This window comes from Pleurodeles waltl, unplaced genomic scaffold (genome assembly GCF_031143425.1).
Source record: "Pleurodeles waltl isolate 20211129_DDA unplaced genomic scaffold, aPleWal1.hap1.20221129 scaffold_69, whole genome shotgun sequence".
In the NCBI taxonomy this organism is placed as follows: domain Eukaryota; kingdom Metazoa; phylum Chordata; class Amphibia; order Caudata; family Salamandridae; genus Pleurodeles; species Pleurodeles waltl.
Window position 1 is genome coordinate 1715652 of NW_027150390.1, and position 16876 is coordinate 1732527.

General features: G+C 46.7%; 6 non-coding genes across 6 annotated transcripts; all 6 read right to left on the reverse strand.

Annotated features, from left to right (window-relative positions):
* Positions 1-1036: 1036 nt before the first annotated feature.
* TRNAI-UAU (transfer RNA isoleucine (anticodon UAU)) lies at positions 1037-1108 on the reverse strand. Its single transcript has one exon. It is a non-coding gene; the product is annotated as a tRNA-Ile (tRNA).
* An 891-nt stretch (positions 1109-1999) lies between these two features.
* On the reverse strand, positions 2000-2071 carry TRNAG-UCC (transfer RNA glycine (anticodon UCC)). Its single transcript has one exon. It is a non-coding gene; the product is annotated as a tRNA-Gly (tRNA).
* A 1532-nt stretch (positions 2072-3603) lies between these two features.
* Positions 3604-3675, reverse strand: TRNAG-UCC (transfer RNA glycine (anticodon UCC)). The gene has a single exon. It is a non-coding gene; the product is annotated as a tRNA-Gly (tRNA).
* Positions 3676-4233: 558 nt separating this feature from the next.
* TRNAR-CCU (transfer RNA arginine (anticodon CCU)) lies at positions 4234-4305 on the reverse strand. The gene has a single exon. It is a non-coding gene; the product is annotated as a tRNA-Arg (tRNA).
* A 5671-nt stretch (positions 4306-9976) lies between these two features.
* TRNAG-UCC (transfer RNA glycine (anticodon UCC)) lies at positions 9977-10048 on the reverse strand. Its single transcript has one exon. It is a non-coding gene; the product is annotated as a tRNA-Gly (tRNA).
* Positions 10049-13174: 3126 nt separating this feature from the next.
* TRNAG-UCC (transfer RNA glycine (anticodon UCC)) lies at positions 13175-13246 on the reverse strand. Its single transcript has one exon. It is a non-coding gene; the product is annotated as a tRNA-Gly (tRNA).
* Positions 13247-16876: the final 3630 nt, after the last annotated feature.

Sequence of the window (16876 nt, forward strand, 5' to 3'; positions counted from 1 at the left end):
GCTTTCAGGTAAGAGCACAAATATGCATAAAATGTTGGGGACTTTTGCCACATTTATCGGTGGTGGGTCTCACACATTTTTTCCAGGGGAGAGATATTGACCTGAAACACTTTTTACTGCAGAGATGCTGCAGTTCTAAAGGCTGGTCGGGCAGAAGGGCTTAGCCGTTTCATTGCCTGCCCCCCTGCAGCCCATTTATTACCAGCAGTTGTGAGTGGTGACTGCTGTTTGTAAAATATAAAAATTTCAGGACATAGAAAGTCGCTGACGGGGCTTTTGGGATGCCTGCCTATGTCTTTGTTTATTATTTATCTAATAGCTGAGTAATCTGGTCAAGATATTTCTCTTTTTTTTAACATATTGCATTAGAATAGCTACAGCTTGCTTAATGGATAAATATTAGCACTGCGTTGGCCGGGAATCAAACCCGGGTCAACTGCTTGGAAGGCAGCTATGCTCACAACTATACCACCAACGCTCCATGGCATATGTTTTTTTTAAACTCTAGACATCACAACCCTGAGTTCAATGACTATATTGCACCAGTATCAGAGGTATTTTTGGTTTACAGACCAACATGAAAATCAGGAAAAAAGTTCTTGCAACTGCTAAGGAACTGGAGATTGAAACCAATGCAAAAGCTGCGCAGAAAAGGAGAAAGGGAAAGCAGCAGTTCAAATCATTGAAATAAGCATATATTGGCAGCAAGGGAAAAACAGCAGGGTAGAGAAAGAAAACAGCTCCACGAAATTCACAGGAGATTGATAATAGCAGGACAAAAAAAGGGAATAATAACGTTCCAAGCAGGCTCAGAAAGAAGTGCGAGGGTCCCATCTTTCTTTAATGGTCATAACTGTGCATCATTTCCTTTGAAGTGTAGGGTTGATTCTCTGACCATCTGTCTCCCTGACTTTGAGCAGAGACCGATAGTTGAGCAGTCTCTTCCCACAAAAAGCTGGCACAAGCCTGCTGTTTTCCGCTCTGGCAGGGTGGAAACGAGAGAGTGGTCCTCACAAGAAAAAAAATCAATCCATGCTAGCAGAGGATGGTTTTGATCCATCGACCTCTGGGTTATAGGCCCAGCACGCTTCCGCTGCGCCACTCTGCTTCCTGTTCAAAATGCTGTGGTTATGCAGATCAGGAGCCTTCAGAGGAGTGGCATGGGATCGCTGGAGCTATTCTGGCAGGGCTCTCACCTCATTTGCCTAAGAATGTCACAAGGCATGCTGGGTGCAGAAAATCTTCGCCTTCCCCTCTCACAGTCAGTCATAGGGGAAAGTCAAGGCCCTCTCAGTCACTAGCCATGTCACGCCTTTGTCAAGACAGAAGCACCCCCACCCGCTCCTTCTCTGTGATCCTGCGCTACCATGCTCAGGTTTTGGCCTTACCTGGGAGCCAGAGGTGCACCCGGTGAGGGCGAGCGTTTGGGAGCGTTTGGGACGTGAGTGGACTTAGGACTGGAAGTTCTGTCCATTCGAAGCAGCCAACCTTCCTGCTGCAGACAGGGGCTGTCCCCTTGGGTTTCTTTCACCTTGCTCTCGGATAAATTTGGTTGTATGCTGCAGTTGCCTGCGATGACTACAAGGTGGCGCTGCTTTCAGGTAAGAGCACAAATATGCATAAAATGATGGGGACTTTTGCCACATTTATCGGTGGTGGGTCTCGCACATTTTTTCCAGGGGAGAGATATTGACCTGAAACACTTTTTACTGCAGAGATGCTGCAGTTCTAAAGGCTGGTCGGGCAGAAGGGCTTAGCCGTTTCATTGCCTGCCCCCCTGCAGCCCATTTATTACCAGCAGTTGTGAGTGGTGACTGCTGTTTGTAAAATATAAAAATTTCAGGACATAGAAAGTCGCAGACGGGGCTTTTGGGATGCCTGCCTATGTCTTTGTTTATTATTTATCTAATAGCTGAGTAATCTGGTCAAGATATTTCTATTTTTTTTAACATATTGCGTTAGAATAGCTACAGCTTGCTTAATGTATAAATATTAGCACTGCGTTGGCCGGGAATCGAACCCGGGTCAACTGCTTGGAAGGCAGCTATGCTCACCACTATACCACCAACGCTCCGTGGCATATGTTTTTTTTAAACTCTAGACATCACAACCCTGAGTTCAATGACTATATTGCACCAGTATCAGAGGTATTTTTGGTTTACAGACCAACATGAAAATCAGGAAAAAAGTTATTGCAACTGCTAAGGAACTGGAGATTGAAACCAATGCAAAAGCTGCGCAGAAAAGGAGAAAGGGAAAGCAGCAGTTCAAATCATTGAAATAAGCATATATTGGCAGCAAGGGAAAAACAGCAGGGTAGAGAAAGAAAACAGCTCCACGAAATTCACAGGAGATTGATAATAGCAGGACAAAAAAAGGGAATAATAACGTTCCAAGCAGCCTCAGAAAGAAGTGCGAGGGTACCATCTTTCGTTAATGGTCATAAGTGTGCATCATTTCCTTTGAAGTGTAGGGTTGATTCTCTGACCATCTGTCTCCCTGACTTTGAGCAGAGACCGATAGTTGAGCAGTCTCTTCCCACAAAAAGCTGGCACAAGCCTGCTGTTTTCCGCTCTGGCAGCGTGGAAACGAGAGAGTGGTCCTCACAAGAAAAAAAATCAATCCATGCTAGCAGAGGATGGTTTCGATCCATCAACCTCTGGGTTAGGGGCCCAGCACGCTTCTGCTGCGCCACTCTGCTTCCTGCTCAAAATGCTGTGGTTATGCAGATCAGGAGCCTTCAGAGGAGTGGCATGGGATCGCTGGAGCTATTCTGGCAGGGCTCTCACCTCATTTGCCTAAGAATGTCACAAGGCATGCTGGGTGCAGAAAATCTTCGCCTTCCCCTCTCACAGTCAGTCATAGGGGAAAGTCAAGGCCCTCTCAGTCACTAGCCATGTCACGCCTTTGTCAAGACAGAAGCACCCCCACCCGCTCCTTCTCTGTGATCCTGCGCTACCATGCTCAGGTTTTGGCCTTACCTGGCAGCCAGAGGTGCACCCGGTGAGGGCTTGCCCGGTATGAGCGTTTGGGAGCGTTCGGGACGTGAGTGGACTTAGGACTGGAAGTTCTGTCCATTCGAAGCAGCCAACCTTCCTGCTGCAGACAGGGGCTGTTCCCTTGGGTTTCTTTCACCTTGCTCTCGGATAAATTTGGTTGTATGCTGCAGTTGCCTGCGATGACTACAAGGTGGCGCTGCTTTCAGGTAAGAGCACAAATATGCAGAAAATGTTGGGGACTTTTGCCACATTTATCGGTGGTGGGTCTCGCACATTTTTTCCAGGGGAGAGATATTGACCTGAAACACTTTTTACTGCAGAGATGCTGCAGTTCTAAAGGCTGGTCGGGCAGAAGGGCTTAGCCGTTTCATTGCCTGCCCCCCTGCAGCCCATTTATTACCAGCAGTTGTGAGTGGTGACTGCTGTTTGTAAAATATAAAAATTTCAGGACATAGAAAGTCGCAGACGGGGCTTTTGGGATGCCTGCCTATGTCTTTGTTTATTATTTATCTAATAGCTGAGTAATCTGGTCAAGATATTTCTCTTTTTTTTAACATATTGCGTTAGAATAGCTACAGCTTGCTTAATGTATAAATATTACCACTGCGTTGGCCGGGAATCGAACCCGGGTCAACTGCTTGGAAGGCAGCTATGCTCACCACTATACCACCAACGCTCCATGGCATATGTTTTTTTTAAACTCTAGACATCACAACCCTGAGTTCAATGACTATATTGCACCAGTATCAGAGGTATTTTTGGTTTACAGACCAACATGAAAATCAGGAAAAAAGTTCTTGCAACTGCTAAGGAACTGGAGATTGAAACCAATGCAAAAGCTGCGCAGAAAAGGAGAAAGGGAAAGCAGCAGTTCAAATCATTGAAATAAGCATATATTGGCAGCAAGGGAAAAACAGCAGGGTAGAGAAAGAAAACAGCTCCACGAAATTCACAGGAGATTGATAATAGCAGGACAAAAAAAGGGAATAATAACGTTCCAAGCAGCCTCAGAAAGAAGTGCGAGGGTCCCATCTTTCGTTAATGGTCATAAGTGTGCATCATTTCCTTTGAAGTGTAGGGTTGATTCTCTGACCATCTGTCTCCCTGACTTTGAGCAGAGACCGATAGTTGAGCAGTCTCTTCCCACAAAAAGCTGGCACAAGCCTGCTGTTTTCCGCTCTGGCAGCGTGGAAACGAGAGAGTGGTCCTCACAAGAAAAAAAATCAATCCATGCTAGCAGAGGATGGTTTCGATCCATCGCCCTCTGGGTTAGGGGCCCAGCACGCTTCCGCTACGCCACTCTGCTTCCTGCTCAAAATGCTGTGGTTATGCAGATCAGGAGCCTTCAGAGGAGTGGCATGGGATCGCTGGAGCTATTCTGGCAGGGCTCTCACCTCATTTGCCTAAGAATGTCACAAGGCATGCTGGGTGCAGAAAATCTTCGCCTTCCCCTCTCACAGTCAGTCATAGGGGAAAGTCAAGGCCCTCTCAGTCACTAGCCATGTCACGCCTTTGTCAAGACAGAAGCACCCCCACCCGCTCCTTCTCTGTGATCCTGCGCTACCATGCTCAGGTTTTGGCCTTACCTGGGAGCCAGAGGTGCACCCGGTGAGGGCTTGCCCTGTATGAGCGTTCGGGACGTGAGTGGACTTAGGACTGGAAGTTCTGTCCATTCGAAGCAGCCAACCTTCCTGCTGCAGACAGGGGCTGTCCCCTTGGGTTTCTTTCACCTTGCTCTCGGATAAATTTGGTTGTATGCTGCAGTTGCCTGCGATGACTACAAGGTGGCGCTGCTTTCAGGTAAGAGCACAAATATGCAGAAAATGTTGGGGACTTTTGCCACATTTATCGGTGGTGGGTCTAGCACATTTTTTCCAGGGGAGAGATATTGACCTGAAACACTTTTTACTGCAGAGATGCTGCAGTTCTAAAGGCTGGTCGGGCAGAAGGGCTTAGCCGTTTCATTGCCTGCCCCCCTGCAGCCCATTTATTACCAGCAGTTGTGAGTGGTGACTGCTGTTTGTAAAATATAAAAATTTCAGGACATAGAAAGTCGCAGACGGGGCTTTTGGGATGCCTGCCTATGTCTTTGTTTATTATTTATCTAATAGCTGAGTAATCTGGTCAAGATATTTCTCTTTTTTTTAACATATTGCGTTAGAATAGCTACAGCTTGCTTAATGTATAAATATTAGCACTGCGTTGGCCGGGAATCAAACCCAGGTCTACTGCTTGGAAGGCAGCTATGCTCACCACTATACCACCAACACTCCATGGCATATGTTTTTTTTAAACTCTAGACATCACAACCCTGAGTTCAATGACTATATTGCACCAGTATCAGAGGTATTTTTGGTTTACAGACCAACATGAAAATCAGGAAAAAAGTTCTTGCAACTGCTAAGGAACTGGAGATTGAAACCAATGCAAAAGCTGCGCAGAAAAGGAGAAAGGGAAAGCAGCAGTTCAAATCATTGAAATAAGCATATATTGGCAGCAAGGGAAAAACAGCAGGGTAGAGAAAGAAAACAGCTCCACGAAATTCACAGGAGATTGATAATAGCAGGACAAAAAAGGGAATAATAACGTTCCAAGCAGCCTCAGAAAGAAGTGCGAGGGTCCCATCTTTCGTTAATGGTCATAACTGTGCATCATTTCCTTTGAAGTGTAGGGTTGATTCTCTGACCATCTGTCTCCCTGACTTTGAGCAGAGACCGATAGTTGAGCAGTCTCTTCCCACAAAAAGCTGGCACAAGCCTGCTGTTTTCCGCTCTGGCAGCGTGGAAACGAGAGAGTGGTCCTCACAAGAAAAAAAATCAATCCATGCTAGCAGAGGATGGTTTCGATCCATCGACCTCTGGGTTATGGGCCCAGCACGCTTCCGCTGCGCCACTCTGCTTCCTGCTCAAAATGCTGTGGTTATGCAGATCAGGAGCCTTCAGAGGAGTGGCATGGGATCGCTGGAGCTATTCTGGCAGGGCTCTCACCTCATTTGCCTAAGAATGTCACAAGGCATGCTGGGTGCAGAAAATCTTCGCCTTCCCCTCTCACAGTCAGTCATAGGGGAAAGTCAAGGCCCTCTCAGTCACTAGCCATGTCACGCCTTTGTCAAGACAGAAGCACCCCCACCTGCTCCTTCTCTGTGATCCTGCGCTACCATGCTCAGGTTTTGGCCTTACCTGGGAGCCAGAGGTGCACCCGGTGAGGGCGAGTGTTCGGGACGTGAGTGGACTTAGGACTGGAAGTTCTGTCCATTCGAAGCAGCCAACCTTCCTGCTGCAGACAGGGGCTGTTCCCTTGGGTTTCTTTCACCTTGCTCTCGGATAAATTTGGTTGTATGCTGCAGTTGCCTGCGATGACTACAAGGTGGCGCTGCTTTCAGGTAAGAGCACAAATATGCAGAAAATATTGAGGACTTTTGCCACATTTATCGGTGGTGGGTCTCGCACATTTTTTCCAGGGGAGAGATATTGACCTGAAACACTTTTTACTGCAGAGATGCTGTAGTTCTAAAGGCTGGTCGGGCAGAAGGGCTTAGCCGTTTCATTGCCTGCCCCCCTGCAGCCCATTTATTACCAGCAGTTGTGAGTGGTGACTGCTGTTTGTAAAATATAAAAATTTCAGGACATAGAAAGTCGCAGACGGGGCTTTTGGGATGCCTGCCTATGTCTTTGTTTATTATTTATCTAATAGCTGAGTAATCTGGTCAAGATATTTCTCTTTTTTTTAACATATTGCGTTAGAATAGCTACAGCTTGCTTAATGTATAAATATTAACACTGCGTTGGCTGGGAATCGAACCCGGGTCAACTGCTTGGAAGGCAGCTATGCTCACCACTATACCACCAACGCTCCGTGGCATATGTTTTTTTTAAACTCTAGACATCACAACCCTGAGTTCAATGACTATATTGCACCAGTATCAGAGGTATTTTTGGTTTACAGACCAACATGAAAATCCGGAAAAAAGTTCTTGCAACTGCTAAGGAACTGGAGATTGAAACCAATGCAAAAGCTGCGCAGAAAAGGAGAAAGGGAAAGCAGCAGTTCAAATCATTGAAATAAGCATATATTGGCAGCAAGGGAAAAACAGCAGGGTAGAGAAAGAAAACAGCTCCACGAAATTCACAGGAGATTGATAATAGCAGGACAAAAAAGGGAATAATAACGTTCCAAGCAGCCTCAGAAAGAAGTGCGAGGGTCCCATCTTTCGTTAATGGTCATAACTGTGCATCATTTCCTTTGAAGTGTAGGGTTGATTCTCTGACCATCTGTCTCCCTGACTTTGAGCAGAGACCGATAGTTGAGCAGTCTCTTCCCACAAAAAGCTGGCACAAGCCTGCTTTTTTCCGCTCTGGCAGCATGGAAACGAGAGAGTGGTCCTCACAAGAAAAAAAATAAATCCATGCTAGCAGAGGATGGTTTCGATCCATCGACCTCTGGGTTATGGGCCCAGCACGCTTCCGCTGCGCCACTCTGCTTCCTGCTCAAAATGCTGTGGTTATGCAGATCAGGAGCCTTCAGAGGAGTGGCATGGGATCGCTGGAGCTATTCTGGCAGGGCTCTCACCTCATTTGCCTAAGAATGTCACAAGGCATGCTGGGTGCAGAAAATCTTCGCCTTCCCCTCTCACAGTCAGTCATAGGGGAAAGTCAAGGCCCTCTCAGTCACTAGCCATGTCACGCCTTTGTCAAGACAGAAGCACCCCCACCCGCTCCTTCTCTGTGATCCTGCGCTACCATGCTCAGGTTTTGGCCTTACCTGGGAGCCAGAGGTGCACCCGGTGAGGGCTTGCCCGGTATGAGTGTTCGGGACGTGAGTGGACTTAGGACTGGAAGTTCTGTCCATTTGAAGCAGCCAACCTTCCTGCTGCAGACAGGGGCTGTTCCCTTGGGTTTCTTTCACCTTGCTCTCGGATAAATTTGGTTGTATGCTGCAGTTGCCTGCGATGACTACAAGGTGGCGCTGCTTTCAGGTAAGAGCACAAATATGCAGAAAATGTTGGGGACTTTTGCCACATTTATCGGTGGTGGGTCTCGCACATTTTTTCCAGGGGAGAGATATTGACCTGAAACACTTTTTACTGCAGAGATGCTGCAGTTCTAAAGGCTGGTCGGGCAGAAGGGCTTAGCCGTTTCATTGCCTGCCCCCCTGCAGCCCATTTATTGCCAGCAGTTGTGAGTGGTGACTGCTGTTTGTAAAATATAAAAATTTCAGGACATAGAAAGTCGCAGACGGGGCTTTTGGGATGCCTGCCTATGTCTTTGTTTATTATTTATCTAATAGCTGAGTAATCTGGTCAAGATATTTCTCTTTTTTTTAACATATTGCGTTAGAATAGCTACAGCTTGCTTAATGTATAAATATTAGCACTGCGTTGGCCGGGAATCGAACCCGGGTCAACTGCTTGGAAGGCAGCTATGCTCACCACTATACCACCAACACTCCATGGCATATGTTTTTTTTAAACTCTAGACATCACAACCCTGAGTTCAATGACTATATTGCACCAGTATCAGAGGTATTTTTGGTTTACAGACCAACATGAAAATCAGGAAAAAAGTTCTTGCAACTGCTAAGGAACTGGAGATTGAAACCAATGCAAAAGCTGCGCAGAAAAGGAGAAAGGGAAAGCAGCAGTTCAAATCATTGAAATAAGCATATATTGGCAGCAAGGGAAAAACAGCAGGGTAGAGAAAGAAAACAGCTCCACGAAATTCACAGGAGATTGATAATAGCAGGACAAAAAAAGGGAATAATAACGTTCCAAGCAGCCTCAGAAAGAAGTGCGAGGGTCCCATCTTTCGTTAATGGTCATAACTGTGCATCATTTCCTTTGAAGTGTAGGGTTGATTCTCTGACCATCTGTCTCCCTGACTTTGAGCAGAGACCGATAGTTGAGCAGTCTCTTCCCACAAAAAGCTGGCACAAGCCTCCTTTTTTACGCTCTGGCAGCATGGAAACGAGAGAGTGGTCCTCACAAGAAAAAAAATCAATCCATGCTAGCAGAGGATGGTTTCGATCCATCGACCTCTGGGTTATGGGCCCAGCACGCTTCCGCTGCGCCACTCTGCTTCCTGCTCAAAATGCTGTGGTTATGCAGATCAGGAGCCTTCAGAGGAGTGGCATGGGATCGCTGGAGCTATTCTGGCAGGGCTCTCACCTCATTTGCCTAAGAATGTCACAAGGCATGCTGGGTGCAGAAAATCTTCGCCTTCCCCTCTCACAGTCAGTCATAGGGGAAAGTCAAGGCCCTCTCAGTCACTAGCCATGTCACGCCTTTGTCAAGACAGAAGCACCCCCACCCGCTCCTTCTCTGTGATCTTGCGCTACCATGCTCAGGTTTTGGCCTGACCTGGGAGCCAGAGGTGCACCCGGTGAGTGCTTGCCCGGTATGAGCGTTTGGGAGCGTTCGGGACGTGAGTGGACTTAGGACTGGAAGTTCTGTCCATTCGAAGCAGCCAACCTTCCTGCTGCAGACAGGGGCTGTTCCCTTGGGTTTCTTTCACCTTGCTCTGGGATAAATTTGGTTGTATGCTGCAGTTGCCTGCGATGACTACAAGGTGGCGCTGCTTTCAGGTAAGAGCACAAATATGCAGAAAATGTTGGGGACTTTTGCCACATTTATCGGTGGTGGGTCTCGCACATTTTTTCCAGGGGAGAGATATTGACCTGAAACACTTTTTACTGCAGAGATGCTGCAGTTCTAAAGGCTGGTCGGGCAGAAGGGCTTAGCCGTTTCATTGCCTGCCCCCCTGCAGCCCATTTATTACCAGCAGTTGTGAGTGGTGACTGCTGTTTGTAAAATATAAAAATTTCAGGACATAGAAAGTCGCAGATGGGGCTTTTGGGATGCCTGCCTATGTCTTTGTTTATTATTTATCTAATAGCTGAGTAATCTGGTCAAGATATTTCTCTTTTTTTTAACATATTGCGTTAGAATAGCTACAGCTTGCTTAATGTATAAATATTAGCACTGCGTTGGCCGGGAATCGAACCCGGATCAACTGCTTGGAAGGCAGCTATGCTCACCACTATACCACCAACGCTCCGTGGCATATGTTTTTTTTAAACTCTAGACATCACAACCCTGAGTTCAATGACTATATTGCACCAGTATCAGAGGTATTTTTGGTTTACAGACCAACATGAAAATCAGGAAAAAAGTTCTTGCAACTGCTAAGGAACTGGAGATTGAAACCAATGCAAAACCTGCGCAGAAAAGGAGAAAGGGAAAGCAGCAGTTCAAATCATTGAAATAAGCATATATTGGCAGCAAGGGAAAAACAGCAGGGTAGAGAAAGAAAACAGCTCCACGAAATTCACAGGAGATTGATAATAGCAGGACAAAAAAAGGGAATAATAACGTTCCAAGCAGCCTCAGAAAGAAGTGCGAGGGTCCCATCTTTCGTTAATGGTCATAACTGTGCATCATTTCCTTTGAAGTGTAGGGTTGATTCTCTGACCATCTGTCTCCCTGACTTTGAGCAGAGACCGATAGTTGAGCAGTCTCTTCCCACAAAAAGCTGGCACAAGCCTGCTGTTTTCCGCTCTGGCAGCGTGGAAACGAGAGAGTGGTCCTCACAAGAAAAAAAATCAATCCATGCTAGCAGATGATGGTTTCGATCCATCGACTTCTGGGTTATGGGCCCAGCACGCTTCCGCTGCGCCACTCTGCTTCCTGCTCAAAATGCTGTGGTTATGCAGATCAGGAGCCTTCAGAGGAGTGGCATGGGATCGCTGGAGCTATTCTGGCAGGGCTCTCACCTCATTTGCCTAAGAATGTCACAAGGCATGCTGGGTGCAGAAAATCTTCGCCTTCCCCTCTCACAGTCAGTCATAGGGGAAAGTCAAGGCCCTCTCAGTCACTATCCATGTCACGCCTTTTTCAAGACAGAAGCACCCCCACCCGCTCCTTCTCAGTGATCCTGCGCTACCATGCTCAGGTTTTGGCTTTACCTGGGAGCCAGAGGTGCACCCGGTGAGGGCTGAGCGTTTGGGAGCGTTCGGGACGTGAGTGGACTTAGGACTGGAAGTTCTGTCCATTCGAAGCAGCCAACCTTCCTGCTGCAGACAGGGGCTGTTCCCTTGGGTTTCTTTCACCTTGCTCTCGGATAAATTTGGTTGTATGCTGCAGTTGCCTGCGATGACTACAAGGTGGCGCTGCTTTCAGGTAAGCGCACAAATATGCAGAAAATGTTGGGGACTTTTGCCACATTTATCGGTGGTGGGTCTCGCACATTTTTTCCAGGGGAGAGATATTGACCTGAAACACTTTTTACTGCAGAGATGCTGCAGTTCTAAAGGCTGGTCGGGCAGAAGGGCTTAGCCATTTCATTGCCTGCCCCCCTGCAGCCCATTTATTACCAGAAGTTGTGAGTGGTGACTGCTGTTTGTAAAATATAAAAATTTCAGGACATAGAAAGTCGCAGACGGGGCTTTTGGGATGCCTGCCTATGTCTTTGTTTATTATTTATCTAATAGCTGAGTAATCTGGTCAAGATATTTCTCTTTTTTTTAACATATTGCGTTAGAATAGCTACAGCTTGCTTAATGTATAAATATTAGCACTGCGTTGGCCGGGAATCAAACCCAGGTCAACTGCTTGGAAGGCAGCTATGCTCACCACTATACCACCAACCCTCCATGGCATATGTTTTTTTTAAACTCTAGACATCACAACCCTGAGTTCAATGACTATATTGCACCAGTATCAGAGGTATTTTTGGTTTACAGACCAACATGAAAATCAGGAAAAAAGTTCTTGCAACTGCTAAGGAACTGGAGATTGAAACCAATGCAAAAGCTGCGCAGAAAAGGAGAAAGGGAAAGCAGCAGTTCAAATCATTGAAATAAGCATATATTGTCAGCAAGGGAAAAACAGCAGGGTAGAGAAAGAAAACAGCTCCACGAAATTCACAGGAGATTGATAATAGCAGGACAAAAAAAGGGAATAATAACGTTCCAAGCAGGCTCAGAAAGAAGTGCGAGGGTCCCATCTTTCTTTAATGGTCATAACTGTGCATCATTTCCTTTGAAGTGTAGGGTTGATTCTCTGACCATCTGTCTCCCTGACTTTGAGCAGAGACCGATAGTTGAGCAGTCTCTTCCCACAAAAAGCTGGCACAAGCCTGCTGTTTTCCGCTCTGGCAGCGTGGAAACGAGAGAGTGGTCCTCACAAGAAAAAGAATCAATCCATGCTAGCAGAGGATGGTTTCGATCCATCGACCTCTGGGTTATGGGCCCAGCACGCTTCCGCTGCGCCACTCTGCTTCCTGCTCAAAATGCTGTGGTTATGCAGATCAGGAGCCTTCAGAGGAGTGGCATGGGATTGCTGGAGCTATTCTGGCAGGGCTCTCACCTCATTTGCCTAAGAATGTCACAAGGCATGCTGGGTGCAGAAAATCTTCGCCTTCCCCTCTCACAGTCAGTCATAGGGGAAAGTCAAGGCCCTCTCAGTCACTAGCCATGTCACGCCTTTGTCAAGACAGAAGCACCCCCACCCGCTCCTTCTCTGTGATCTTGCGCTACCATGCTCAGGTTTTGGCCTGACCTGGGAGCCAGAGGTGCACCCGGTGAGTGCTTGCCCGGTATGAGCGTTTGGGAGCGTTCGGGACGTGAGTGGACTTAGGACTGGAAGTTCTGTCCATTCGAAGCAGCCAACCTTCCTGCTGCAGACAGGGGCTGTTCCCTTGGGTTTCTTTCACCTTGCTCTCGGATAAATTTGGTTGTATGCTGCAGTTGCCTGCGATGACTACAAGGTGGCGCTGCTTTCAGGTAAGAGCACAAATATGCAGAAAATGTTGGGGACTTTTGCCACATTTATCGGTGGTGGGTCTCGCACATTTTTTCCAGGGGAGAGATATTGACCTGAAACACTTTTTACTGCAGAGATGCTGCAGTTCTAAAGGCTGGTCGGGCAGAAGGGCTTAGCCGTTTCATTGCCTGCCCCCCTGCAGCCCATTTATTACCAGCAGTTGTGAGTGGTGACTGCTGTTTGTAAAATATAAAAATTTCAGGACATAGAAAGTCGCAGATGGGGCTTTTGGGATGCCTGCCTATGTCTTTGTTTATTATTTATCTAATAGCTGAGTAATCTGGTCAAGATATTTCTCTTTTTTTTAACATATTGCGTTAGAATAGCTACAGCTTGCTTAATGTATAAATATTAGCACTGCGTTGGCCGGGAATCGAACCCGGATCAACTGCTTGGAAGGCAGCTATGCTCACCACTATACCACCAACGCTCCGTGGCATATGTTTTTTTTAAACTCTAGACATCACAACCCTGAGTTCAATGACTATATTGCACCAGTATCAGAGGTATTTTTGGTTTACAGACCAACATGAAAATCAGGAAAAAAGTTCTTGCAACTGCTAAGGAACTGGAGATTGAAACCAATGCAAAACCTGCGCAGAAAAGGAGAAAGGGAAAGCAGCAGTTCAAATCATTGAAATAAGCATATATTGGCAGCAAGGGAAAAACAGCAGGGTAGAGAAAGAAAACAGCTCCACGAAATTCACAGGAGATTGATAATAGCAGGACAAAAAAAGGGAATAATAACGTTCCAAGCAGCCTCAGAAAGAAGTGCGAGGGTCCCATCTTTCGTTAATGGTCATAACTGTGCATCATTTCCTTTGAAGTGTAGGGTTGATTCTCTGACCATCTGTCTCCCTGACTTTGAGCAGAGACCGATAGTTGAGCAGTCTCTTCCCACAAAAAGCTGGCACAAGCCTGCTGTTTTCCGCTCTGGCAGCGTGGAAACGAGAGAGTGGTCCTCACAAGAAAAAAAATCAATCCATGCTAGCAGATGATGGTTTCGATCCATCGACTTCTGGGTTATGGGCCCAGCACGCTTCCGCTGCGCCACTCTGCTTCCTGCTCAAAATGCTGTGGTTATGCAGATCAGGAGCCTTCAGAGGAGTGGCATGGGATCGCTGGAGCTATTCTGGCAGGGCTCTCACCTCATTTGCCTAAGAATGTCACAAGGCATGCTGGGTGCAGAAAATCTTCGCCTTCCCCTCTCACAGTCAGTCATAGGGGAAAGTCAAGGCCCTCTCAGTCACTATCCATGTCACGCCTTTTTCAAGACAGAAGCACCCCCACCCGCTCCTTCTCAGTGATCCTGCGCTACCATGCTCAGGTTTTGGCTTTACCTGGGAGCCAGAGGTGCACCCGGTGAGGGCTGAGCGTTTGGGAGCGTTCGGGACGTGAGTGGACTTAGGACTGGAAGTTCTGTCCATTCGAAGCAGCCAACCTTCCTGCTGCAGACAGGGGCTGTTCCCTTGGGTTTCTTTCACCTTGCTCTCGGATAAATTTGGTTGTATGCTGCAGTTGCCTGCGATGACTACAAGGTGGCGCTGCTTTCAGGTAAGAGCACAAATATGCAGAAAATGTTGGGGACTTTTGCCACATTTATCGGTGGTGGGTCTCGCACATTTTTTCCAGGGGAGAGATATTGACCTGAAACACTTTTTACTGCAGAGATGCTGCAGTTCTAAAGGCTGGTCGGGCAGAAGGGCTTAGCCGTTTCATTGCCTGCCCCCCTGCAGCCCATTTATTGCCAGCAGTTGTGAGTGGTGACTGCTGTTTGTAAAATATAAAAATTTCAGGACATAGAAAGTCGCAGACGGGGCTTTTGGGATGCCTGCCTATGTCTTTGTTTATTATTTATCTAATAGCTGAGTAATCTGGTCAAGATATTTCTCTTTTTTTTAACATATTGCGTTAGAATAGCCACAGCTTGCTTAATGTATAAATATTAGCACTGCGTTGGCCGGGAATCGAACCCGGGTCAACTGCTTGGAAGGCAGCTATGCTCACCACTATACCACCAACACTCCATGGCATATGTTTTTTTTAAACTCTAGACATCACAACCCTGAGTTCAATGACTATATTGCACCAGTATCAGAGGTATTTTTGGTTTACAGACCAACATGAAAATCAGGAAAAAAGTTATTGCAACTGCTAAGGAACTGGAGATTGAAACCAATGCAAAAGCTGCGCAGAAAAGGAGAAAGGGAAAGCAGCAGTTCAAATCATTGAAATAAGCATATATTGGCAGCAAGGGAAAAACAGCAGGGTAGAGAAAGAAAACAGCTCCACGAAATTCACAGGAGATTGATAATAGCAGGACAAAAAAAGGGAATAATAACGTTCCAAGCAGCCTCAGAAAGAAGTGCGAGGGTCCCATCTTTCGTTAATGGTCATAACTGTGCATCATTTCCTTTGAAGTGTAGGGTTGATTCTCTGACCATCTGTCTCCCTGACTTTGAGCAGAGACCGATAGTTGAGCAGTCTCTTCCCACAAAAAGCTGGCACAAGCCTGCTGTTTTCCGCTCTGGCAGCGTGGAAACGAGAGAGTGGTCCTCACAAGAAAAAAAATCAATCCATGCTAGCAGATGATGGTTTCGATCCATCGACTTCTGGGTTATGGGCCCAGCACGCTTCCGCTGCGCCACTCTGCTTCCTGCTCAAAATGCTGTGGTTATGCAGATCAGGAGCCTTCAGAGGAGTGGCATGGGATCGCTGGAGCTATTCTGGCAGGGCTCTCACCTCATTTGCCTAAGAATGTCACAAGGCATGCTGGGTGCAGAAAATCTTCGCCTTCCCCTCTCACAGTCAGTCATAGGGGAAAGTCAAGGCCCTCTCAGTCACTATCCATGTCACGCCTTTTTCAAGACAGAAGCACCCCCACCCGCTCCTTCTCAGTGATCCTGCGCTACCATGCTCAGGTTTTGGCTTTACCTGGGAGCCAGAGGTGCACCCGGTGAGGGCTGAGCGTTTGGGAGCGTTCGGGACGTGAGTGGACTTAGGACTGGAAGTTCTGTCCATTCGAAGCAGCCAACCTTCCTGCTGCAGACAGGGGCTGTTCCCTTGGGTTTCTTTCACCTTGCTCTCGGATAAATTTGGTTGTATGCTGCAGTTGCCTGCGATGACCACAAGGTGGCGCTGCTTTCAGGTAAGAGCACAAATATGCAGAAAATGTTGGGGACTTTTGCCACATTTATCGGTGGTGGGTCTCGCACATTTTTTCCAGGGGAGAGATATTGACCTGAAACACTTTTTACTGCAGAGATGCTGCAGTTCTAAAGGCTGGTCGGGCAGAAGGGCTTAGCCATTTCATTGCCTGCCCCCCTGCAGCCCATTTATTACCAGAAGTTGTGAGTGGTGACTGCTGTTTGTAAAATATAAAAATTTCAGGACATAGAAAGTCGCAGACGGGGCTTTTGGGATGCCTGCCTATGTCTTTGTTTATTATTTATCTAATAGCTGAGTAATCTGGTCAAGATATTTCTCTTTTTTTTAACATATTGCGTTAGAATAGCTACAGCTTGCTTAATGTATAAATATTAGCACTGCGTTGGCCGGGAATCAAACCCAGGTCAACTGCTTGGAAGGCAGCTATGCTCACCACTATACCACCAACCCTCCATGGCATATGTTTTTTTTAAACTCTAGACATCACAACCCTGAGTTCAATGACTATATTGCACCAGTATCAGAGGTATTTTTGGTTTACAGACCAACATGAAAATCAGGAAAAAAGTTCTTGCAACTGCTAAGGAACTGGAGATTGAAACCAATGCAAAAGCTGCGCAGAAAAGGAGAAAGGGAAAGCAGCAGTTCAAATCATTGAAATAAGCATATATTGTCAGCAAGGGAAAAACAGCAGGGTAGAGAAAGAAAACAGCTCCACGAAATTCACAGGAGATTGATAATAGCAGGACAAAAAAAGGGAATAATAACGTTCCAAGCAGGCTCAGAAAGAAGTGCGAGGGTCCCATCTTTCTTTAATGGTCATAACTGTGCATCATTTCCTTTGAAGTGTAGGGTTGATTCTCTGACCATCTGTCTCCCTGACTTTGAGCAG